The sequence below is a fragment of the Ochotona curzoniae genome, unplaced genomic scaffold (assembly GCF_017591425.1).
Source record: "Ochotona curzoniae isolate NIBS_2020 unplaced genomic scaffold, NIBS_Ocur_1.0 contig_1299, whole genome shotgun sequence".
Classification (NCBI taxonomy): Eukaryota; Metazoa; Chordata; class Mammalia; order Lagomorpha; family Ochotonidae; genus Ochotona; species Ochotona curzoniae.
In genome coordinates, this window is record NW_024465034.1 from 23,062 (window position 1) to 47,601 (window position 24,540).

Here is a 24,540-nt window from a genome sequence, read left to right on the forward strand (position 1 = left end):
CAAGGCCAAATGAGAGGCCAGACTATGCACAACAATACTGGCCTAACACCCACTGGCATGTATGAGAACCAGGTCTGGAAGTGAGTCAAGTGGAAGGACTGAGAAACTCCCCTCGTGGGTCATAGCTCCTGCTGGTGAACACATGGTCCAGGCATGGAGGTTGGACAAGCTGGACAAAGTAACTCCAATGGTTGGCTAATGTGTGGGTCGGTAATGGAACAGGGTGGACCAGGCAGGGCCAAGCAAACCTTAGCACAAAGCAAAAATAGAAATCAGGATAGAGCACAAGTCATGCTGAGCTAGGCTCTTACACCCTCTGGGTCTGCATGAGCCAGGGATGCTAGGCCACAGCATCAAAGGCAAAGGCCAAGACAGGTGAGAGGTTATGCCAAGTCGAGTCAGAGGAACCACTGGCATGCACACAATTTATGACTTGGAACAGGGAGCAAATGGGACACCCTAGCTGAGTTGAGGTTTCCACTGAGGAGCACAGGGGCTGAAGTGAATGCTGTGTTCTGATCTGGATACAGCTACAGTCTCCCTTGGCACAAGTGTGGACTCGGACTAGATGCACAAAGCCAGGCCAAACTCCAAACACCATCTGATGTTCTGGAGGACCAGGGTAGCTGTGGGATGGACTCAGCTTGGTCTCAACCACAACTGAGCCATGTGTGACCTGTTTTTGCATATGGATGAGCCTTAGCTACGCTGAAACATCCAACAATAAGAACCAGAATGGGTTGAAGGCCAGTCAGGAAAGACCACTGTTCCTGCTAGGACAGGAGGTGGACTGAGTAGGACTGGCTCATGGACCCACCAGTATATGCAAAATCTGGCATTGGGAGAGGTTCTGAAGGAGAAGCCTGGGCAACTCCTCTGTCAGGACAAAACCCTGCAGGTAAGCACTATAAGCACAAAAGGAACAGCCCATACCACACCAGGGAAAAGCACCCATCAGCACACATTTGGCACAGGTCAGGTGTGGACCAGGCTGAACCAGCTCACATCACTGCTGATGAATCTGAGCAACAGAACAGTGTGGGTCGAACCAGTTATGGTCACAACACATATCAGTACACCTTACAGCTAGAATTGATGGTGGGCCGGGCCGGGCAGGCAACAACACATACTAGCAAACACCGTGGTGAGGAGGGCCATGCCTGACTGGGCCACAGCACTAGTAGGAACAAAGGATGGAGGGGGTAAAGCTGGTAGGAGGAAGGTAGAGGGTCCCCCTGCTGCAACATCTCACTTACTGGACAGCATGAGTTGATACCAGGCAGGGCTATAACACCTGCGGGCCTCATGCGAGCCAGATCAGGGAAGATCCTGGCTTGATTGACTGTCCCTAATGGGGCAAACATAAAGCAGAGGGTGAGGGTTGGTAGGGCTTTACAACAGCATCAGATAGCAGATTCTGGCACTGGTGGCTAATCTGTCAATTTAAACTACAGAACCACCTGCAGAGTGGGAATGATTTAGGAGGGAAATAATGGCACCTACTCCCTCTTGGATTGCCACTCCCACTGGAAAGCATGAAAACCAGCACTGGGGCAGGAGTGGCTAGACAGAACGGCACCCACCACCATATGTGTGGGCTGGATAGTGGAGCTGGTTGGGCTAAACTAGGCTTTAATGTTCATTTGCATGTATGACAGCTGAACTGGATGTGGGACAGACTGAACTAATCTGCTGCACATACTGGCAAGCATGGGAACTAGGGCAGTGGATGGGCCTGATGGGGGTTATTGAGGGGGGCTCTAACTTGTCTGCAGCCCCCACTGCTTTATCTGAGAGTCAAGTGTGTGTTGGGCAGAATCAGGCTGGATTGTAACACCCATTGGTGCCAGGGCTGGAAACACAACCACACTAGCAATTGTAACCACCAGCTGATTGGGCCAATGGACTGTATCCAGCCCTGTACTTGCAAGTACACACAAGAATCTAGTCCAGAATTACCTCAAAGTTTCTTTGGGGATTTCACCAATCAAACTGCCAGACTCAGAACCCTACACATGAAGAGAAGTGCAGGTTCCATGGTACGCCCTGGAGTGCAAGTGCCAGAGCCTAGCCTCCTCAGTGGCTCAGACGGAGCAGTGGAGAGCACAACCAGGTACACATGGAGGATATGGCAGTCTATGGGAACCTGCAGAGGATACCTTGCAGCACAACAGAGGGCAAATTGAATCAATCAGCTACCCCAGCCATATGTTGGCAGTGAAAGATTGGGCAAATGGAGATGCTAAGATGGACTATGTCAATCAGTGGATCCTGCAGTGACTTCATTGTGCTTAGAATGGAGAGATTGGGGTGTGGCGCCATGGCACAGCAGGTAAGGTCCTCACCTTGAGCACTCTGGGATCCCATATGGTCACCGGTTGTAATCCAGGTAGCCCACTTCCCATCCAGCTCCCTGCTTGTAGCCTGGGAAAGCAGTCAAGGACTGCCCAAAGCATTGGGACCCTGCACCCATGTGGGAGACCTGGAAGAGCTCCTGGCTCCCCGCATCAGATTGGTGCAGTACCGGCCATTGCGGTCACTTAGGGAGTGAATCATTTCACAGAAGATCTTCCTCTTTGTCTCTCTTCCTCTCTGTATAACCGGCTTTCCAACAAAAAAATAAAATAATAAAAAAGAAATAAATATTTTAAAAAATAAAAATGAACGGCTTGATTGGCAGCAATTCATAACTGTTGAACTGTCAAAACCACTTGAGCAGGACCCTTGGAGCATGCTCAGTGTTGAAGACCAGGATGGGTAGGAGGCTGATGGGGCTTCTCCCTTTATCCCCCTCTTTACCCCAGATACAGAAAAAAAGAGAACATGGAAATAATAGTCTTCCCCACTTTCCTGTAGCCTTTGAACCTGTATGCCCTAATTAACCATGCAAAGATTGTGAAAAAAAATATATATGAGAGACATATCCTTGCGGCTGCCATGTGATCAGGCAGTGCGCTGACCGGCTCAGCTGCACGGCTCTGTCTGGGACCTCCCTTTGCAACCTGTGAGGGGCCGTCCCGGAGATCCTGCGCCAAAGGCTGCTCAAATATCAGGGTAGCCCCCAAACAGACACTCTCAGATTCCACAGCCGGGGGCCCTGTGTAGACCTGGAGCAGACACCCCCTCCTTCCCTTCATGATTCGATTGTAGCACAGTGGCAATGGATGATGAGGATGGGAGATGCTTACTGGACGTGATTTGTGACCCCCAGGCCCTCAATGACTTTCTACACGGATTCGAAAAGCTCAACAGTGATGACCTCCTGGACAATGCCAGCGAGGTCCAGGGTGCCTTCTATGAAGGCCCGGGCTGCACGTGCAGGAAGCTTCCAGTAACCATCTGAACCCAGAGCCCAGGCAGCTGGCCCCCAGCGTACACTTGGACTTCCCAGAAGATGACATCCTGGGCTCGCCAGCCACCGGAGGTGGGGCGGCAGGCAGTGGGGGTGCCGAACAGCCCTGGGACATCCTTCAGCAAAGCCTGCAGGAAGCCCACATCACCGAGCAGACCCTCGAGGTCGAGGCCATGGCTGAGCTGGACCTGGGCCTCTTCCAGCTACCCATCCTGCAGCCAGCAGACGCTGGAGCCGACCCTGTCGGGACTGCGGGTTTTACTGCAATGGCCACAGGACCCAGGTGCTCTTCCCTGGCAGCTCTGACCTGCTGGGGCTGCAGGCCCACCCACCGTGCTGATGCACCAGGCTCTGGTGAAACCCCAGGATGTGGTCAACAAGGCCCTCAGTGTGCAGCCCATGTACCTGGGCAATGTGACCCTACAGCCCATTCTGGGCCTCCAGGGCCTGCCCATTGGCAGCCCTGGGGGTGCCACAGTGGCCAAACTCCACCTGGCACCCATCTAGGTGGTCGGCCAGCCTGTCATGGCACTGAACCCACCCACCCCATGAAACTGGCCTCTGCTGGCTTCTCCCTACAAGGGGCTGGCCTGGTCATCCAGAAGAACCTCCCAGCTGCCATGGCCACCACGCTCAATGGGAACTTGGTATTCGCCAATGCTGGGGCAATCAGGCCACAACTAGTGGGGCAAATTCAGAACAGCCACTGGAGGTGGCTCTGGACCTTGGCATGGCACCACTGGTCCCAGTGCCCAATGTGATTCTGCACAGCCACTGGAGGTGGCTCTAGGCCTCAGCATGGCACCACTGGTCCCAGCGCCCAATGTGATCCTGCACCGTACGCCCATGCCCATCCAGCCCAAGTCAGCAGGGGTGCTGCCCCCAAGCTGTACCAACTGACGCCTAAGCCCTTTGCACCCGCCTGTGCCACACTCACCATCCAGGGTGAGCCAGGCTCACTTACAACACAGCCCAAGGCACCACAGTACCTGACCTTCATGGCAGCTGGCAAGGCTGGCCAGAACGTGGTGCTGTCAGGCTTCCTCGTGCCTGCCCTGCAGGCCAGCCTCTTCAAGCAGCCACTGGCCACTGCAACTGGGGCGGCGCCACCGCAGCCTCCGGGTGCCCTGAGCAAGCCCATGAGCATGCACCTGCTGAACCAGGGCAGCAGTATCATCATCCCTGCCCAGCACAAGCTGTACACCCAGAACCAGTTTGTGCTGCTAGGCGCCTCCATCGTCCAGCACCCACAACCACTCTCCGCCCTGCCAGCCAATGTGGACGGCCAGATCCTGGCTGCTGCGGCCCCTCATGCAAGCAGACAGCTCATCGCCAACCCCATCCTCACAACCAGAACTTGGCGACTAAATGAGCCTGGGCACTATGCTGGTCCCACCATCGGGTGCACACAGCAGTGCCACACACATCCTCTCCGCTGCGCCCATCCAGGTGCGCCAGCCCACGCTCTTCCAGATGCCTGTGTTGCTGCCGGCAGGCAGCCTGCCCACACAGGCCAGCCTACAGCTGCGGGCCCCACCACCACCACAGTCCTGCAGGGTGTCACCCTGCCTCCCAGTGCCAAGGCCATGCTCAACTCCTCCCCCGCCAATCCCCATGGGCTGGTGCAGCAAGCAGCTCTTCCCGCTGCTATGGTGGCTGCCTCCTCCACCACTACCACCAGGGAGGTGTGCTCACCATGCAGCTCACCCCACCAGCACCCCCTGCAGAAGCACACTGGGCCTCCTGCAGGCTCAGATACAGAAGTCCCTCCAGACCACTGCCCCACCTCAGGTCAGCACCCCACAGCCCAACCCAGGCCTGGCATCCAGCCTGGAGAAGATGGTCCTTGGGCAGCCACCGCCCGCAGCTATCACGGCCATCCTCACTCAGGACTCCCCACAGATGTTCCTGCCCCAGATCCTGGAAGCCATTCCACTGAAGGGCCCAGGTCCTTCCTCGACCCCCTCGCTAGCTCACCAGGCCCCACTAGAAGACAGCCCCTACCTGCCCTCCCCACATCCGGCTGTGCCGCCCTCCTGCCCCTCTCCCAGCCCCACTCTCATCACCTTTCCCAGCCCCAGAGCCTGTCCCATCTCTCCTCTGAACCCACCCTGCACCTCTGTCCCCCACCCCAGGCCCCACCAACCCTGCCAGGCATTTTTGTTATCCAGAACACACTAGGCATCCCCCAGGTGGCCAGTACCCCAGCCTCCATCATCCCCGGCCCCCTGCCTCCTCTGCCAGCTGAGGGGTCACTGCCTCCTGACCCCCACCCCACGGCGGCCTCCACTGTAGCTTCCTCTGAGATGTCCACCAGGGTGCCTGGCCCCATGCCATCTGATTTCCAGCTTCAGTTCCCGGCTGGCCAGGGACCCCATAAGGCCCCCACACCCCCGCCACACCTCCCCCTGGTCCCCGAGCCTGTGGTGCCCCTGCCACCGCCCCCACGGACCTTCCAGATGGTGGCCGGAAGCCCCAGCCAAACGCCCTGCTGGAGAGATTCCACCAGGTTTCTTCTGGAATCCTCCTCCAGCACAAGGCGGGGGGGGGGGGGCTCTGCTGCCACCCCACAGGCCCTGGCCAGCCCCACGACCTTAATGCTGGTCAGCGGCCAGGCCCCTTCCAGAACCCCCACCGCCCCGAGCCATGCCCTTGCCCCTGCACCCATGGCCAACACAGGCCTCCCTCCTCTGCTCCCCGCCAAAAGCAAAGCTTTTGCCTGCAGCATCCCAGCCCTGAGTGTGACCAAGGACCCTGTACCTTAACTGCAGCTGAAGAAGGCCCCTACACTGCAACCCAGCAAGGAGGCCTGTTTCCTGGAGCATTTGCACAAACACCAAGGCTCCATGCTGCACCCCGACTGTAAGACCGCCTCCCCTCCCTGCAGCGCCTGCTGCCCTACCACGTGTACCAGGGCGCCCTCTCCTCCCCCAGCAACTACCACAAGGTGGATGAGGAAGTTGAGGCAGTCTCCACCCAGCTACTGAAACGCACCCAGGCCATGCTCATTAAGTACCGACTCTTGCCCCTGGAGGAGTCTCACCCCTCAGCGAAGATGCTCATGATTGACCGAACGTTCATTCAGGAGGAAAACACCACCCCTGTCTTGGATAAACAGCTGGCAAAGGAGAAACCCAATGAGTACGTGTCTTCCTCACGCTCTCGGCCTCACGCTCTCGGCCTCCCGCTCCCCGCCTCTTCCGATGGGCATCGGCTGTCCAGCCACGGATCTGGGACGTCCTCCTCCACCGCCTCTGCCCCACCGCCGTCACACCTGCTCACCAAGCTTGTGATATGGCATGGCAGGGCTGGTGGATCTCTGTCTGTGACCTGGGCACAGGCGTCCTCCTCCCTGTCCTCCTCCTTGTCGTCCACTGCCTCCTCCCTGGACGCCAATGAGGATAGCCCCATGCGCTTCCGCAACTGCCCACCCATCAAGACCTAGGAGGCGTGGAGCCGCATTGGTCTCAAGCTCAAGATCAGACAGAAGGGCAGGCTCATCAAGGTGGTGCACAACAAGGCGCTGGACCCCGTGCACCAGCCGTCCCTTGTGCCCCATAACGCAGCACCCCCGCAGCGCCCACCCCCGCCACCACCCCAGGCCGGCCAGATGAACAGCATCGTGGACAACAAGCCACCACTGTGCTACCCGCCACTCACAAGCTCCACAGGCCCGCGCCAACTGGGCCACGCCTGCCACTATGCAAGAGCTACCCGGAGCATGCGGCCACCGCGCCACGCCCCTGCCCGCCAAGGTGGACAAGGCCAAAAGCGGCCTCATCCATGAGCTGGCGGCCGTGGAGGACGAGCTGTAGCAGCAGCTACTTAAGGGCACCGCCCCGCCGCCTGAGCCCAACCACGCAGCTGCCCATGCCCAGGGTGGGGATGCCGGCTGGGAGGCCCCCACAATGCCACCCGCTAAGTGGCACAAGTCCCAGTCCGCAGACATGGACCAGGCCAGCTTCTCGAGTGACAGTCCGCAAGAAGACACTCTCAAGGAGCACTTGCAAAGTGCCATCGACAGCATCCTGAACCTGCAGCAGGTGCCGGGGGCTGGCCACACGGTGCGCAAGCACCTGCTGCCTCCATGCACCCCTGCACCGACCCGACGCCTACCCATCCTCCAGTTTCAAAGGTGGCCTGGTCCACCAGGACATTGAACAGATAACAGCGGGAGGCCGGGACAGCCCATCCAGTGACTGAGTTATTGCAGTCATCCAGGGCCATCTGGCGGATATGCAGGAGTGGGGCGCGTGCCTGGGGAGGGGGACAGAGGGTGATGGCCCCTCCTTCCCTCCCTCCTCGCAGCCCACGTGTCCATGCCCACCACAGCTCACACTTGCACGGGGCCAGCAGGAGGGCACCCACAGCAGGGAGGGTCAGCCCTGACCACACAGCAGCCCTAGAGGAAACCAGAGGTTGGTGGGGATCGAGCAGGGTCCCCCAACTTCCCCCTGTGTCCTCCCTGCGACGCGCACAGCTGCCCCTCACCCCTATGCTGGGATCCGAGTACAGCCACCAGAAACTGGAGTACTCCCCGGCCCCCAACACATACCCACACCTGCACGGCTTCACAGTCTTCCTCTGCCTTCAACCTCCCACGCCACGTTTTAAAATCCCAGAGACAGAACTAGTTGTGCAAGATAATTATTGTACTGTATTTATAGTGTATAACGATTTTTTGAAAGGAAAATCCTGTACATTTAGAACGCTTGTAAATTAAAAGCCGATCCTTTGAAAAAAACTGAAAAAAAATAAAAAATAAAATAAAATGAGGAGATGTGGGCATCTAATAGAGTGGATGAGAAACTGCTTAGGAGACGCTCACCCTACACTGGACTGTCCGTGTTTGTGTTATCGCTCCACAACAAATTCCATCTCGCTGCTAACGCACTCCCTGGAAGCAGGCAGGGAATTTCTCAAGTACGTGAGTCATTGCACCTGCTGTCATGGACACGGATTTAGTTCCTGGCTCCAATTTTTGACCTGACTTTGTCACAATCTTGAAGACTTTAAGGAGTTAACCAGATTGTAGATCCCTCTGTCTCTATGTCTTGTACAAATGAAATAACTTATATTAAAAATAGGAGAAAAACTTTTTTTTAAAGATTTATTGGTTTTTATTGGAAAGATTAGGAGAGACAGAGAGGAAGATCTTCCGTCCAGTGATTTACTTCCCAAGTGACCACAATGGCCTGCATTGTTTCAAAGTGAACTCAGGAGCCAGGAACTTCCTCCAGGTCTCCCACACAGGTGCAGAGTCCCAAGACTTTGGACTGTCCTCAACTGCTTTCCCAGGCTGCAAGCAGGGAGCTGGACTGGAAGCGGGACTGCCAGGATTAGAACCTGAGAACATATGGGATCCTGGTGCGTTCAAGCCAAGGACTTTAGCCACTGTGCCAGGCCTGAGAAAAGTAATTTAAAAACAAGAAGTGGCTGTTCACTGCAGCTTTTCGCACACAAGTTTGAAGAACATATGATTCTTTCCAGTGATTCTAAATACAACAGCTTATTATGTGAAAGAAAATCTCACAGAACGGCAAGGGAAGGTAACACCGACTGGCAGTAATCATGACAAGTTAATGCTACAGTATCAGTGCCCAGCCAGTGGGAACTGCTACTTAGCAATGTGATCAGAGATCTCACTTAACTCTACATGAAGAAAACAATAACATCTAACAAGTCCTAGAGAAACACAGAATAAGTAAGTGCACATGGAACAAATCTTAGACTCAACCCTTCTACCTTAACAATACTTCATAGAAACAATCAGAAGTTAGCCACAATCTCTAACCCAAGAATATTGACCCATATGGAAAAAACTTGACATACTTAGCATATGAGAAATAAAAAGCAAGAAAAATATTGTCACCAGTATCAAAAGCTAAAGCAGGGCCCACGGCCCAGTGTCCTAGTAGCTAAAGTCCTAACCTTAAATGTGCCATGGTCCCATATCGGTGCCAGATCTCATCCCGGCAGCCCTGTTTCTTTTCCAGCTCCCTTCTTGGAGCCTGGGAAGGTAGTCCAGGATGAACCAAAGCCTTGGGAACCTGCACCCACAAGGGAGGTCTGGAAGAGGCTCCTGGCTCCTGCTTCGAATTGGTATGGCTTCAGCCATTACATTCACTTTGAGAGTGAATCATCAGATGGAAGATCACCCTCTCTGTCTTTTCTCTATATATCTCTGACTTTGTAATGAAAATAAATAATTAAAAAAAAAAAAGAATGAGTGCTTCTATAAAAAACAAACAAACAAAAAACCCTAAATTGAAGGCCAGCATTGTGGTATAATGTGTAAAGCTGCCAAATTCAACACCAGCATCCCATATGGAATCAACTGTTACACTTCCAGCCAAGCTCTCTGTGAATCTCCTGGGAAAAGCAGTGGAAGATCTCCAAGTGCCTGGGCCCTGATCATCCACATGCAAGACCTGGAGGAAGCTTTAGGATCCAGGACTCAGCTTGGTCCAGCACTGGTTATTTCAGCCATCAGGGTAGAGAGCCAGTGGATAGAAGATCTCTGCAGCTTACTTTGTAGCTCTCAGTTGAAAATAATCAAATAAAACAAACAAAAAAATTAAAAAGAAAAGAAACATATTTTTAAGGTTTATTTATTCATTAGGAGGCAGGAAGAAAGAGATCCATGTTCTAGTTAACTCCATATATGACAGCACTTTCTGGGCCAAAGAAAGCAAGGAAATTAGAGCTTTTTCTGGGTGCCCCACAGGGGGGCAGGAACCCAAGATTTGGGGACATGTTAGGCTGCTTTCCCAGATTTCGTAGTGAGGAACAGAACTGCAAAGGAAGCAGCCACATCTTGAACCCATATGCAGGTAGCAGCTTGATTCACTGTGATACCACATTACTGAAAAATACAGTTTAAGCCATCACAAACATCAATCATCAGACAGTGCTAGGATTCAGTCACCTCTGCAGATGGAAGAGCAAAGAGGCCAAGGCCTGAACTGACAAGGAATTTTTTCTCGATAGGTATGCAGTTTGTATTGCTTCCAGTCTTACTGAAAGCATGCAGAAATAGAGTTGTCAAGAACTTAGTTTTCCTTCACTGAGACCATTAAAATAAACTCAGGTTCCATGCAAAAGAGCAAAGATGTGACATCCCAATCAGGGCACAGCATTCCTGCTTAAGTGAGCAAACTCTGAATCAAAGCACCAGGACATGACAGAGAATGAGCTCTGGGAAGCAGCCTGCTTACACTTCACAGGGAGACCCACACTCAGCAGCTTCCCCACGTTCCCAGGCCTTGGGGATCACTCTCACTGAGGACACAGTGCCCAGGGGGGCTCACTGCACTGATGGAGGGAATCCTAAGCAGCCAGAAATGTGCCAGTGTGGATATGGAAATTCCTCACAGCCTGCAGTATTTCCTGCAGCATCTTACCTCTTTGATGCAAGCACACATTTAAGATTAAGTGAATGCTGTGGCCTCTGTGATTTTAACACCTGATGTGCTATGTTTGTTTAATACAAATTTACTACGAAAAACTAATCACACACAATTCAATTATTTCATCATCTGCAATTAGTAGAAGACTCAGGATCAAGGCTCAATCTCAAGGTGCATGTGAATATTAGTGAACAGTGGGTGTCAACTCTTTCAATTCTTTTGTCCACGTTAACAAAGGCCTAAGCCCAAATCCTAATGGTTGAAATCCTCCCCTTGCATGGGCCAGGATCCCAAGTAAGTTCCAGTTCTAATTCCTGTGACCTCCACTTCCCATTCAACTCCCTGCCTGTGGCCTGGGAAAGCAGTTGAGGACAGCTCAAAGCCTTGGAAACATGCCCCCATGTGGGAGACCTAGAACAGGATATGGGCTCCTGGCTTTGGATCAGCACAGCTCAGGCCTTTGCAGTAACTTCAGGAATGATTCAATAAACAGAAAAAGCTTCCTCTCTGTCTATCCTCTATTTTGTATAACTGCTTTCCAATAAAAATCAAATTAAATTTAAACATGACCCTTGTCCAAGATATGGAGCACAAATGGCACTATTTATTAAACCAGTCAAATTCACTCATTTTTTTTTACCCTTTCTGCCACCAAAGTTGCACCACAGCAAATATTCCCTGAAATAACTTATGAAACCAGTCAGAAATACACTCACAACCTGATAAGTGTTCTCAAATGCCACAATTTTACCTTCACCAAGATTCTTTGTTGGTACAAATTATCCTCTGAATAACCAACTTGTGGATGCAAAATGAAACTGCTATATATTCCAAGCTCATCACCCTAGGATTTACCTGGGCCTTTGCCAAAATTTTACTCCCTAGGTAGCCAAGACTGTGACAACCCAGAGTGCATCACTCATTTCTTTACATGGCATTAGTAATTCACCAAGAAATGGAGCCTTGGATAGGTAAAGAAATTATTAATGCTTCAAGGGGTTAGCTATAAAAACTAGATGCAACCCAATTGATGCCCTCCACTTTTAAGGCATCAGCTGCCACACTGAATGGCAACCTGCAACACTCTGCTATCTTTCAGGAGGAACTAGTGAGCCAGAGGATAAGTTAGTCATGTTTCTTTGTTACAAACTGTTTAGGGCCAGGCACAGTGGCCTAGCGGGTTAAGTCCTCGCCTTGAATATGCCAGGATCCCATATGGGCAAAGGATCTAATCCTGGCAGTTCCACTGCCCATCCAGCTCCCTGTTTGTGGCCTGGGAGAGCAGTAGAAGATGGCACAAAGTCTTGGGACCCAGCACCTAAGTGGGAAATGTAGAAGAAGTTCCTGGCTCCCTGCTTCAAATTGGTGAAGCACCAGCCATTGTGGTCACTTGGGGAGTGAACCATTGGATAGAAGATCTACCTCTCTGTCTCTCCTGTCTGTATATCTACTTTTCAATAAAAATAAATAAATCTTAAAAAAAATTGTTTTGAAACCAAGACAAGCAAAAAGTGTGTAGTGAAGACTCTGTAAATGTTTCAATGGGGGATCACAAGTTGTGGACATTCTAATAAAATGCATGCACTTAAGGAAGGTAAAAGGAGATGCAGTAAGATTTTAAAGCTTAATTTAGTATTTTTTTATGTACTGGGCAGACTTTTTCATCCACTCTCTCACTTCCTTCATGCCAGCAACAGCCATAACACCAACAATAAGTCAGGTTTTTCACACTGGTACCCAAGCCACTGTCTGCTGCCTCCCAGCCTGGGCAGTAGCTGCACACTGCATTTGCATAGAAATGAAACCCAGGCATTCTGATGGAGACACAGGAATCCCAATGTCATCTTAACCACTGTCACACACACACACAGGGCAGGGATGCCTTCCTGTGCTGTGTCAGGTGAGCATTCACTGCTTTTCCACCACACCTATTGTTCACAACAAATAATTCTTCTAAAGAGCTAATGCTTATTTTGTGATGCAGAGCAAAAAAGAAAAACAAAAAGACAACTTAGTGATTGGTATCTTAGTGGAAATAGTGACTCCTGTTGTGATTTTTCAGGGCACAGAGCAGCACTTGACACTGATGCAAGAATTCTGGACCTTAAGGGTTTATTTCCTGTCTTAATGCTCTCTGCTGAACCTGATTTATTCCCTGTGCAACTCATGGGGACATTTAATCCCAATTGGGAGAACTTAAGGGAATGGGTGACAACATACCAGAAGCCATCAGGATAAATCAGTAGTGCTGCCTTCACAGCTCCTTCCTCAGGTTCTTCTAGAGAAGCCCCTTTGCGTGAGTCCCCGTGCACTCCCTTGGCTTGTCTACAAGGTGGCTGTGCCACCCCAGGCCTCTGCCAAGCACAACACCAGCACCACATGCTGCCCCTCAACCTTGCAGCAAAACTCTAAGCAAAACAAGGCTGTTTGTTCTAACTGCTGAAGTCTGTGCTGGTCTGGTGTCAGCAACAAGGAAACTGCCCCAGACCCTTAGGAGGAGCTTCACTGAGGACTGAGCTGTGGGCTCGAGACACTGTTGCTTAATTCAAAAAAATCAGGCCAATTAAAATACGAATTGACATAAAATTTTAAAAAAAAAGAGAGAGGGAATCCTGCCCAACATGCAGGTCGAACTGTCCCTGGGCACTCCCCCCTCCTCACTGCACAATGGGTTCCACTGTGAGTCCCAGTGTTCAAGGTCAGTGCTGCAGAGTGAGGACCCCAAGGTCCCCTCCTGGCCCCCGCCCGCCCCGGGGCCTCAGCAGATGCTCTCACACACTCACCCTTCCCAGCTTCTCACCAGTCGGGTGTCCTGCACAGGCTCCTGCGGGGAGGGAGCTCACAGGGCAGCACTGGCTCAGCCACCTGCGCCTCTCCACCAGCACGACCAGCAACGCGCCTATGGCGGCGCCCACAACAACCTCCTGCCTGCTGCCACAGGGCTTCCTGGGCGCGCCTGATTGGACCACTCCCACAGACCTGAGCATGTCACAATGCGCAGCCAATCAGAATCACAAAGGGTCAGAAGGCAGTGAGGTAGGATTCTGGAGGGAGGGGGAGTGAGGGGCGGGGCTTCACCTCAGGCAGGAAGTGGCCTCCTCTCTTGCAGCTTGAGCCTTCCAACAGCAGGGGCCGCTGTCGCCTCTCACATCAGTCCACCTCCTGGCCTTGCCTTCCCTCTCTGCTTCAGGATGCTGTTCAAGTCTAGAATCCCCAAAATGTGTGACAATAGTGTCAAATTACAAATCACTGAATATTCAATATTTTCCGGGATGTCTTTTAGTGGCTTTTTGATGTTACGTAATATGCCTTGTATATTACCAAACTGAAAAATATTTGAAAATATAGTATAAATTAATCTTTTCAATCTCGCTTCTCTGATGATCATTTCCTTTTCCATATTTTTTAAAATTTTCTTATTGTTCCATATTGTTTCTTAGTAGTACATAGTAACTTGATTCTAGATCTTTTTCTCCTACCTAGAAATCTTGCCTGATTCTTCCATCAGTTTATGTTTGGTTTGTATAAAAGGCCCATTAGTATATATTGACAATTCTGTCACTATGCTACAATTTCCTTTCTGTGTTTAAATTCCTGATTATATATTCACAACAATACTTAAGAGACCAAGTGAGAAGATTTGTCAAGATTTAATCTGAAGACTTTCAGTGTTGTATGTGATAAACATTGTATTTGTATTTCCTGTGTTATGAAATATGTGTATTTCAGTGACTTGGTTTCCACAACTTGTGGCTTTTGGTTTCTGCTTTAAAATATCTTACTCATAAGTATTTCAGAAAATTCTGTTTTAATCTAATGAAAGCTTACATGTTTTATGAAGAATAATGTTGTTCATGTTCCTGAAATTGATTATTTACATGGTGTTTCCTTTTTAATGACTTATACTAATTTTTATAAGATTTATTTACTTTTTCTGTAGCACGCAACAGTAAGAATGAGAATGAGTGAGGGCTGGTCAGGAAAGGCCACTGTTCCTGCTAGGACAGGAGGTAGACTAAGTAGGGCTGACCATGGACCCACTGGTGTGCATGAGATCTGGCAGGGAGGGGTCCTGATGTAGGAGTTTGGGGAACTTCTCTGTAGGAACACAGTCCCTACAAGTAAGCACAAGAACTAAGACAGGGAGCAACCCAGACCAGGCCAGGTTAGGATACCACTGGCATGCATTTGGCTTAGGTCAGGGGGCGAGCCAGGCTGGAGCAGTTCCTTTCACCTGCTGTCAGATCTGAGAACCAGAATCGTGTGTGGGACATGCTGGTCAGCTAGTTCCATTAGGGCTGGTAGTAAGGACTGGCTAGGCAGGGATAGTCTGTAGTCCCCCGCAGCATGAGCTGGAACTGGGGTTGAGCCAGGCCTGGTAAGGCTAAAACATCCACTGGCTAATGCCAAGGTGAGGTGAGCCATGCCAGTCTGGGCCACAGTGCTCAACCAGCACACGTGAGCACCAGGGGTGTTAGGAGAGGGGTGAGCCATGTAGGAGGACTAAGGGGGGCTCCCATGCTGGACCACTCCTCCCATTGGTGAGCCTGAGAGCTTGGATGGTGGCAGACAGACCAGACAGGGCTACAAGACCTGTTTACCTCATGTGAGCTGGATCAGGGGAAAGCCAGGCTGGGCTGACTGTATCTAGTGGTGTATGCATAAGCCAGAGTGTGTGTGGGTTGACTGGGCTTGACCCCAGCACCAACTGGCAGAGGGGGAGCAAATTCTGTCAAGTTTAATTGCAGAAACACCTGGAGAGTACAAGACCTGGAAGTGGGATTAGGTCCCATAGGGAAACAATGGACACTTCCCTCTTAGGTTGTCACTCCCAGTGGGGAGCTTGAGAACCAGGACTGGGGCAGGCATGGCTAGTCTGAGAGTGGCACCTGCAAGCACTAGATAGTGGTTACTGGATAGTGGTACTAGAGTGGAGAGTGGGGCTGGTTGGGATGAACTAGCCTTAGGTGCCCACTTACATATACATTAGCTGAATGGGATAGGGGACAGACTGAACCAGTCTGCTGTACCTACCGGCAAGCATGGGAATCAGGGCAGGGGGCAGGCCTGGTGGGGGTTATTGTGGATCTCTCTGACTAGGCTGCAGCTCCTGCTGGTTTGTATGAAGGCTGAGTGTGTGCTGGGCAGAACTGGGCTGTGCTGCAAAACACCCATTGGTTTCAATAGAAACCAGGGCTGGAGACAGAAGTGACCCAGCAATTGCAAGCACCAGTGTGTGCATATGTTGATTTAGATCACAGATTCTGCCAGACCTGTATTAGCAAGCACACACAGGAACAGGTCTGTGATTATCCCAAATGAAGTTTCATTGGGAACATCCAACTCCCCGCAACTCAATGAATGGATTCAGAACTCAAACCACAAAGAGAATTGGAGGTTGTATCGTCTGACTGTGGAGTTCAAATATATATGTCTGTATTCCTCAGCTTCTGATCATTGCTTGGGTGGGACAATAAAGATGTTAATTCTAAGATGCTTTGTATTTCTAATTGTGTATTTTCAAGAGTTCCAGGAGGATTCGCCAGCATGGCCAAGCAGCTGAAGTCCTCACCTTGAATGCGCTGGGATCCCATATGGGCACCGGTTCTAATCCTGGCACCTCCACTACCCATCCAGCTCACTGCTTGTGGCCTGGGAAAGTAGTAGAGGATGGCCCAATGCTTTGGGACCCTGCGTCTGCATGGGAGACCTGAAAGAGCTCCTGGCAACTGGATTCGGATCGGCTCAGCACTGGTCATTGCGCTCACCTGGGGAGTGAATCATCAGATGGAAGATCTCCCTCTCTGTCTCTCCTCCTCTCTGTATATCTGACTTTGTAATGACAATAAAAATAAATCTTAAAAAAAAAAAAAAAGAATTCCAGGAAAGGTAAGGCCTAGCAGTGATGAAATGTGGGCAGAGAAGCCAGGGAAAAGTGAATGTCCACAGCTTTGTGTGTCCAGATTACTTGTTGCATGTCTCTTAGCATAACTTACGTTGTTGGGGAAGCTGGGACATAGATCCTCAGTTTCATGGATGGACTTCAGAGGAATGACCATTTGTTCCTCTTGGGGTTTTGATTGACTGGATTGCTATATGGATTTGTGATTTGTTATTTCTGGTAGGCCCTGTTATCACCAAGCTCAGTTAATCAACACTGCTTAATAAACCCTAGACTTGTCTGGAGTGATCTCACTCACATCCCATAGCAAACATAATAGCCAGCCTCTTGTACCCTATGAACATTTGTGTATGATTAAATTTAACTTTTTAAAAATATATTTATTTTATTTTTCTTGCACAATCAGATTTACAGAGAGGAGAAGAGACAGAGAGGAAGCTCTTCCATCCATTGACTCACTCTCCAAGTGCCCACATTGGCCAGAGCTGTGCCCATCTGAAGCCAGGTGTCTGGAGCCTCTTTCGAATCTCCCACATGATTGCAGGCTCCCAAGACTTTGGGCCATCTTCAACTGATTTTCCAGGCCATTAGCAGTGAGCTGGATGGAAAGCAGGGCTGCCAGGATTAGACTAGTGCCCAGATGGTATCCTGACACATGCAAGGCAAGGACTTTAGCCACTACGCAACTGCACTGGGCCCAAATTATAACTCTTAATGTAATCTATGAAAAATGTGTCAGGGCTAGAGTCAGGTCAATGCAAATTAAGTCTACATTACAAAACGTTAGACAATTATGGTCTTCCAAACCTAGGATGTAATGAATTCAGTTGGAAATCTCAATTTGATACTTGATCATCAGATGGAAGATCTTCCTCTCTGTCTCTCCTCCTCTCTGTGTATCTGACTTTGCAATAAAAATAAGTAAATAATAAATAGTGTTCATGGAGTTATGTTTTTGTCTAGCATTACAATTGTGATTTTTGAAAAAAATATTTTGAAAGAACTTACAGAATTATAAATCATATTCTAAACTCATTTGACTTTTGAAAATGCTGTAGTAGTTTTGCATATGAGTGTTACATTAAAAAAATTATGCTTTCCTCATCAATGTAAACCTTAAGTGTCTAGGGAAGACATTCAGCCAAGAACATAAAGCACAGCACGGAAAACATTCCATTCCAAGACTTATCTGGATCGTTGCCTAGATTGCAAAAGATTTAAACTAGTTGTTAGTTATAATAATCCAGCAGTTTGTGGTATTCTAGTAAGACTTTACAGAACGTTGCACCTTAGGGCAGAGGCAAGTAATTAACTTGTTGTGTAGTTCTAACAAGGCATGTATTGACAATTGGTGTACGGAAGAAACTTGAGTAAATGAGTAGAGAAATCCCTAATGATTTAGTAAATGGGGAGGACATGAACACTGCCTCAGAGCAATGAGGCCTGAAGAGGGAGAATGAAGAACTGAAGAGAGAGATGGAATGCATGCCCTGTTGAGAGCCTGGGCAGTGGGACAGGCTGAGCCGGTACAGGCTAACTAACCTTCACCTAGATGTACAAAGCTTCTGGATTCATCTTTTTCTGTCAGCTGATTTGGGATTCCTGAGAGGCCCTTATGGTGACTGTAAGTGAGGGAAGGGTTCCAAAACTAGAACTAAGGACAGAGAAATCTGCTTTCCTTTGCGCAGAGGGAAACTTAGTCTTCCACTATGAGAACCACCCAGGGCTTGGTGCTGATCTGAGGTGTCACCAAAGCCTGTGGAGGGCCTTGAACCTGCACAGGTTACTGAGATGCATCTGGTCCATATGGGAGATCCAATAGGAAATGGCTGACCCCGAAGTTCTTGGCCTTTGAGGACAGTCAAATCTCCAATGACCTCCTTAGCAAGTGGGACGTGGTGCTGGGAATACATTCTGACATCTTCGTTTTTTGCATTTTTATCTAAATCAGTTAAAACAGACCACATAGCTAACATTTTTACCTACTAGTCAATTAAATAGATCACCCACATAGACATATACATGCAGGTAAAATACACGTTACAAAACAATACAGTTTTTGTAACACCTTTTTAAGAATCTGTTAAGTGTTTTAAACATACCAGTCATTTACAATTGCATCTTGCTCTTAGTAACCTGACTTAACGAAACTTTCCGTTGAAATCTGTAGCTTACTGTTTAGGTTTCAACTTTATCAGCAATAAATGCAATAGGTCTGTTGGAACCTACAAGTTGAAGCACCCATGATTAGAACTGTATATCACACACACATCTACACGTCACACAGCACTGTGAAACTCATGATAGGACTTTACACACGCTTGTATTCTTTAGGCCTCTGGGCCATTCTCATTAAGATAACAATTGTGACTAATAAAGCAACAAGATCCTTAGACCTGTGTGAGGTTTGGACATTTGTACTACTAGCAGCTTGTTACATTAACATTTCTCTTTTTTATTATTAAAATTTATTTTATTTTCATTACAATGTCAGATATACAGAGAGGAGGATAGACACAGAGGAAGATCTTCCCTCCGATGATTCACTCCCCAAGTGAACTCAATGGCTGGTACTGTGCCGATCCACAGCCAAGAGCCAGGAAATTCTTCTAGGTCTCCCACACGGGTTCAGGGTCCCAAGGCTTTGACTGGTTTCCCAGGCTACAAGCAGAGAGCTAGATGGCAAGTGAAGCAGCTGCCAGCATTACAACCATTGTCCATATGGGATCCTGGTGATTTCAAAGTGAGGACTTTAGCTGACTGGCCAAGGCTCCTGGCCCGCATTAACCTTTCATTATTATAACCTAAGGTTGTACCACTTAACATTTTGACAGTATCTTTTAATATGATCCAAATAGCCTAATCAGTGGTCAGACCCAAAAAATTAGGGATAAATAAATAAATCTTTTTTATTTTTTTTTATTAATAAAATTAATTTTGACATTCTTCACATACTTAGTTAGAGTAAGAGGGTTCAAGGGCTACAGGAAAGTGGATAATACTAGTATGTTTTCCATATTGTTACCTTCATGTTAAAAAGGGGGGTATTAAGGGAGAAGGCCCACCCAATTTCCCACCCTCCCCAAGTCCCGGGTGTAGGGCATGCTCTTAGGTTCTTCCTCGAGTGGTTTTGATATTGCAACAGTTATGAATCGCTGTCAATCTTGCCACTCCAAGCACTATGAGGTCTTTGAAAAATCCACTGATTCACATAGTCCATCATAGCTGAGATGGTTGGTTGACCTGTTCTGTCTTCTCTCTTTTCTTCGTTAGGGTTCTGAGTCCAGCATTTAGATTAGGAAGATCTCCAAAGAAACTTCTTGTATGTGCTAACAAGTACAGGGCCAGGCACCGTCATTGCTCCAACCAGCTGGTGGTTGTAATTACTGGGTTGGTTCTGTTTTCACTCCCGACTTCCACTGGAACCAATGGGTGTTGCGGTCCAGCCTGGTTCTGCCCCGCACATATTTGGCCCTCACCTAAACCAGTGGGAGCTGCAGCCTAGTTGGAGCGACCCACAATAACCCCCACCAGGACCGCCCCTACCCTGGTTTGCCAGTAAGTGTAGCAGTAATCCAGTCTGTCCCACACCCCATTCCACCCCAGCCACTGTTTAGTTTTATGTCCTCCCGTGGAAGTGGTAACCCAAGAGGGATGAGCCCACTATTACCCTCCCAGGCCTCTCCCACTCCCAGATTCCAGTTACTGCTGCCCAACTAAACCTCGCCCACTTTAATTCTGTTTGCACCAGTAGGAATAATCAGCCCAGCTCGGCTTTTCCCTGATCTAGTCCACATGAGGCACGCAGGTGTGGTAGCTCTGCCTAGTCTGGTCTGCCCCCATCCCAGCCCATGCTCTCCTGCGGAAGTAGCTATCCTGCAAAGGAACTCTCCCTTATTCCCCTGCTGGCTCTGCCTACTTCCTTTCTTGTTCTCAGGCTGGTTGGACGCTGCGGTCCCCTCTGGTACAGGCAACCTCACCTCGGCATTCCATATTGTGCACTAGTCTTTGTTGCGACCGAACCTGGGTCAACCCACACTGGTGCCTGGATTTGCCAGTGGATGACGTGGACAGATTCAGCCTGGTCTTGCCCCCACGTCTGCCAAGTGTATGCCAGTGGGTAGCTTTCCATGGCCTTTTCTGGGCTGTTTCCTATCATGTTTCTTGCGCTGACCTGTCGGGTCTGTGTCCTGCCAGAGGAGTTGCCCAGGCTCCTCCATCAGAACCTCTCCCAATGCCAGGTTTCACGCTTACCAGTGGGTCCATGAGCCAACCATACTCAGTCCACCTCCTGTCATAGCAGGAACTGTGGCTTTTCCTGACTGGCCTTCCACCCAATCTGGTTCTTGTTGTTGGATGTTCCGGCCCAGCCATGGTTTGTCCATACCTACGTATGGCTCACACATGGCTCAGTAGGGGTTTGAGACCTTGCCTAGTCTATCACACATCTGCCCCGGTCCTCCAGAACACCAGGGGGAGTCGGGGTCCAGCCCGGTTCGGTGCATCCAATCCCAGTCCACACTTGTGCCAAGGGAGACTACAACTGTATCCAGATCAGAACGCAGCCCCCCTTCCAGGCCATGCACCTCTTTGTGGGAACCTCAGCCCAGCTAGGGTTGTCCCCTTTGCTCCCCAACCGAGTCTGTTCCCAGCCATAGATCACTCGCATGCCAGTGGTTGCTCTGACTCAGCTTGGCACAGCTCCTCACCTGTCCCGACCACTGCCTTAGACACTGTGGCTTCGTGTCCCTGGCTCCTGCAGACCAGTAGGTACAAGAGCCTAGCCTGGCATGACCTTTGCTCCCTCCCTGGTTTCTAGTTTTACTTGTGGGCTAAGGTTTGCTCATTCGTACCAGATCTGCTCTGTTCCCTACCAGTTGACACATTAGCCAGCCGTTGGAGCTACTTTTGCAGGACAAGCCCCAAGCCCAGGCTTCTGCATGGACTGGTATTTGGTGCCCAGCATTATTAGTGATTACAACTTTTACAAGGAAAGAGTTACTGCCTGTTTGAGGTCCGAGAATCACAATGGGTTCAACCTGGAGCTAATTAAGCAGCGAATCAAAGAACCAAATCCCCAGAGCTCCCGGGCCGGAACCCAGCAGGCCCGGGGAGGACGGCTCACCATGTGCCCATGGCGGCCGTCCGGAATCCAGGCATGAGACGCCCCGTCCTGAGACCCGCCAGCCGCCGGGAGGCTGCTGGAGGTTTAAAATTCCCAGGCCCAAGGTCGCGCCCCTCCCAAATCCCCTTCACCGCCCAATGAGGGCGGTGGCTGGGTGCCGGACCTGCCGGGTCCCAGAGGCCTCCCCCCTCGGTCTACTCACCCCAAAGGAAGCAGCCTCTGGAACCCAGCAGGCCCGGGGAGGACGGCTCACCATGTGCCCATGGCGGCCGTCCGGAATCCAGGCATGAGACGCCCCGTCCTGAGACCCGCCAGCCGCCGGGAGGCTGCTGGAGGTTTAAAATTCCCAGGCCCAAGGTCGCGCCCCTCCCAAATCCCCTTCACCGCCCAATGAGGGCGGTGGCTGGGTGCCGGACCTGCCGGGTCCCAGAGGCCTCCCCCCTCGGTCTACTCACCCCAAAGGAAGCAGCCTCTGGAACCCAGCAGGCCCGGGGAGGACGGCTCACCATGTGCCCATGGCGGCCGTCCGGAATGGATCCTGGTGATTTCAAAGTGAGGACTTTAGCTGACTGGCCAAGGCACCTGGCCTGCATTAACCTTTCATTATTATAACCTAAGGTTGTACCACTGAACATTTTGACAGTATCTTTTAATATGATCCAAATAGCCTAATCAGTGGTCAGACCCAAAAAATTAGGGATAAATCCTTTAACATTCCCAGCAGGACTCCTTGGGAATACCAAAGTCCACAAATTTGAAGCTTCTGAGCTTTTAAATGACTTTCATGGATGCCAAGAAGCCTTAAAATATCTGGCTGGAATAGGCACAATATGGGTGGACTGATTATTGACACAGTGCTTTCCCAAATAATTCCAACTCAATGGAAGACTGGGAAAACAAAAAGATTATCTTAATAGAACAAAAATGACACATGTGGCTTGTCACCAAGCCGAACAAACAAAAACACATGGAAGAGAGCTATCACATTGGTTCATCCCATACCTTGAAGCAACACAAGAGTCAGAAATAAAACTTACTGGATCCAGCTAGCTAGAATATTTTAGTCACCAATACAAAGAAAATCACTTAAAAAGAGATGTTTAGGGCCTGGCCTGGTTAAGGTCCTTGCCTTGCACGCCCGGGATGCCATATGGGCACCGGTTCTAATCCCGGCAGCCCTGCTTCCCATCCAGCTCCCTGCCTGTGGCCCGGGAAAGCAGTGAAGGACTGCCCAAAGCTTTGGGACCCTGCACCCGTGTAGAAGACCTGGAAGAGGCTCCAGGCTTCAGATTGGCTCAGCTCCAGACATTGCGGCCGCCTGGGGAGTGAATCATCGGATGGAAGATCTTCCTCTCTGTCTCTCCTCTCTGTATATCTGCCTTTCCAATTAAAAATAAAATAAAATCTTAAAAAAAAAAAAGAAACACACTTTTAAAAAAAGAGAGAGATGCTTAAAAACTTGGCTTTGACAAAGGATCGGTTTCTAATTCCAGGTACCAAAGACATATATTTAGAAAATGCTTTATGTAATATGATCAATTATACCACACATCCTTTAAGAGTTTGTTATTTCTTAGGCCTGCCATGTTATCCTAGTGTTTAAAGTCCTTGCCTCATACCTACTGGGATCCCACATAGGTGTTGGTTCTAATCTCAGCAGCCCCACTTTTCAGAAGCTCCCTGCTTATGGCTTGGGAAATCAGTTGAGGACAGCCCAAAGCCTTGGGACCCTACATCCTCGTGGGAGATCAGGAAGAGGCTCCAGGCTCCAAATTTCAGATTGGCTCTGATCCAGCCATAGGATCAGTAACTCAATGGACAAAAGATCTTCCTCTCTGTCCCTTTGCAATATAAATAAATAAAAAATCCTCAGACAAATTTTTCAAAAAAAACAAAAAAAAACACCAGAATTTGTTGTTTTCCTGAGGGACAAAATATCTTACAAATAATGCTTTTTGCAAATAAGAATATGAATAATTCACAATGCAAGAAGAATACAAGTCATCCCACAGTAAGACATAACTTTACAATTAGAAGACATCATAAACATAGGCACTAGTATACATTAGCTATTTTAAAACTTTTGAATCAAAGACCTTTGTACCATGCAAATATCCATTCACTTTAATAGAACACACAAACTCATATGCAGAATTTGCTCCTCTTTATAGCACATCTCTAGGTATACACAGTGACATTAAGGCAACACATTCAGAATAATTCTGTAACCTCACAACGTAATTCGCATGAACTAAATTATCCCAAATGACAATCATACCATCCAAGTTCAGTCTCATTCTTTGAGAGTTTGAGATCACGTCGGAAGTCCCAAAGTCAGGATGCTTGGTTATGGCCTGGCGGTGTGGCCTGGTGGCTAAAGTCCTCATTTGAAAATTGCTAGGATCCCATATGAACACCAGTTCTAATCCCGGCAGCCCCGCTTCCCATACAGCTCCCAGCTTGTGGCCTGGAAATCAATCGAGGATGGCCCAAAGCTCTGGGACCCTGCACCTTTGTAGGAGACAGGAAGAACTCCTGGCTCCTGGCTCCAGATTGGCTCAGCACCATCCAATGTGGTCATTTAGGGACTGGATCATCAGACAGAAGATCTTCCTCTCTGTCTCTTCTCCTCTCTGTATATTTGACTATACAATAAAAATAAATAAATCTAAAAAAAAAAAGATAGTTGGTTCAGAAATCTGAAGAATTCAGAGGTCCACAGGAATTGATCAAAATAATATACACAATCAAG

At 49.5% G+C, this 24,540-nt stretch overlaps 1 pseudogene; it reads left to right on the forward strand.

Annotated features, from left to right (window-relative positions):
- Positions 1 to 3,160: 3,160 nt before the first annotated feature.
- On the forward strand, positions 3,161 to 7,512 carry LOC121171985 (annotated as a pseudogene).
- Positions 7,513 to 24,540: the final 17,028 nt, after the last annotated feature.